This window comes from Otolemur garnettii, unplaced genomic scaffold (assembly GCF_000181295.1).
Source record: "Otolemur garnettii isolate 467f Iridium unplaced genomic scaffold, OtoGar3 scaffold00026, whole genome shotgun sequence".
Taxonomy (NCBI): domain Eukaryota; kingdom Metazoa; phylum Chordata; class Mammalia; order Primates; family Galagidae; genus Otolemur; species Otolemur garnettii.
The window spans coordinates 11,600,534-11,602,638 of NW_003852421.1; the positions used below are offsets into that span (position 1 = coordinate 11,600,534).

The following is a 2,105-nucleotide window of genomic DNA, read 5'->3' on the forward strand; positions in this document are numbered from 1 at the left end:
CTCCAACTCCTGGGCTCAAGCGAGTCTCTTGCCTCCGCCTCACAAGTAGCTGGGACCACAGGCGCCCACCACAACACCTAGCTATTTTTTTCTTTTTGGTTGCAGCCATCATTGTTGTTTGGCGGGCCCAGGCTGGATTCGAACCCGCCACTCAAGACCTAGTTCAAGCCACTTGAGCCATAGGCGCCAAGCCTCCAAATAAATGTTTCTAAGCTTGAGTGCCCAACTTTGCTGGTTTGCCTAGCTCTGAGATTTCTGGGACATGGGGTTTTCAGTGCTGATACTGGAAAGTCCCTAGGTAACCAAAAAGTAGACCCCTCAGCCACCACTTGTAGCTCAGTGGCTAGGGTGCCAGCCATATGTACCAGAGCTGTCAGGTTCAAACCCAGCCTGGGTCCGCCAAAAACAACAATGACAACCACAACTAAAAAATAGCTGGGTGTTGTGGTGTGCACCTGTAGTCCCAGCTATTTGGGAGGCTGAAGCAAGAGAATGGCTTAAACCCAAGAGTTTGAGGTTGCTTTGAGCTATGATGCGACAGCACTCTACCGAAGGTGACATAGTAAACACTGTCTCAAAAAAAAAAGAGATCCTATGTCCAACTTCAGTCACATTCTGAGGTACTAAGGGATTAGGACTTCAACATATGAATTTTTAGGGGGATGCAATTCAGCCCAACAGCAGAAGACAAATATAATTTGTCAGATGAATGTATCTATAATGGTCTTGAGTCGTAGACTCACTATTTCAAAATGTCTGGGAGTGTTATGCTACTGAGCTAACATGAAAGTCTTTCATCTGCTATTTTGTTTTTGTTTTTTTATTTTTATTTAATTAAAAAAATTTTTTTAAACAGAGTCTCACTTTGTCGCTCTTAGTAGAGTGCTGTGGCTTCATAGCTCACAGCAACCTCAAATTCTTGTCTTAAATGATTGTCTTAAATGATTGTCTTGCCTCAGCCTCCTAAGGAGCTGGGACTACAGGTACCCGCCCCAATGCCTAACTTTTTTTTTTTTTTTCAGAGATGAGGTCTCGCTCTAGCTCAGGCAGGTCTTGAACCTGTGAGCTCAAGCAATCCACCCACCTTGACCTCCCAAGTGCTGGGATTATAAGCGTGAGCCACCCCATTCAGCCTTTGTTTTGTTTTTATAAATAGTATCTTGCTATATTGTCCAGGTTGGACTCTAACTCCTGGACTCAAGTGATCCTCCTACCTAAGCCTCCTGAGGTGTTCGGGACTATAGGTGCCCACCACCAAGCCTACTGGCATGAATGTTTTTTATGTTATTCTCCCTTCTTTGGGTATTTCATAGGAGCAGTTCTGACTGCAAAGCAAAGTGGAGACTTTTTGTGTGTGTGTGGTTTTTGGCCGGGTCTGGGTTTGAACCTACCACCTCCGGCATATGGGGCTGGCACCTTACTCCTTTGAGCCACAGGTGCCACCCCAAAATGGAAACTTTTTAATGCCACCTGTCAAACAGTTTTACTTTCTCAGTAATTGCCGTTCCTTCGTGGTATCTGACCTATTTGAAAGAACACCTCACATGCAGAATGTTATTTGTGAACAAAGTGGTAATTGACACCATGCCAAATATTTATTACTTCATAAGCATTTATCAATTATGTGACAGGGGCTTTGTTAGGTACTTTGTAAGTGGGTAGAAGGAATGTGATTCTGACTGTCAATGTCTGAGACCTGGGAAAGTTTGGAACAGTCCCAGGCATATAGACATCGCTTGAAAAACCTCCAAGGATCTACTTAATAGTAACGAGTACAAATTTGACCCTTTTTTCTACTGTTTTCTATGGCCCTCTAGAATATGAGAATCTCTGGGGGCCCATACTGGGTCCAAAGACGCTTGAGAGATGTGAATTCTCCTCCCAACATGGCCCATAGTCTTATCTTCAAAAATATTGACCCAAACACTCAAAGTTCCAGAAGCATAACTCTAAACAATATATCTATCTATTTAGCTATACATCTCTTTTGATTGTTCTTTTCTTTTCTTTTCCTTTTTTTTTTTTTTTTTTTTTTTTTTGAGACAGAGCCTCAAGCTGTCCCCCTGGGTAGAGTGCCATGGCATTACAGCTCACAGCAACCTCCA

General features: G+C 43.2%; 1 pseudogene; it reads left to right on the forward strand.

Moving 5' to 3' along the window:
* The window catches only part of LOC100963611, a 5,743-nt pseudogene that overhangs the window by 431 nt on the left and 3,207 nt on the right, over positions 1-2,105 (forward strand).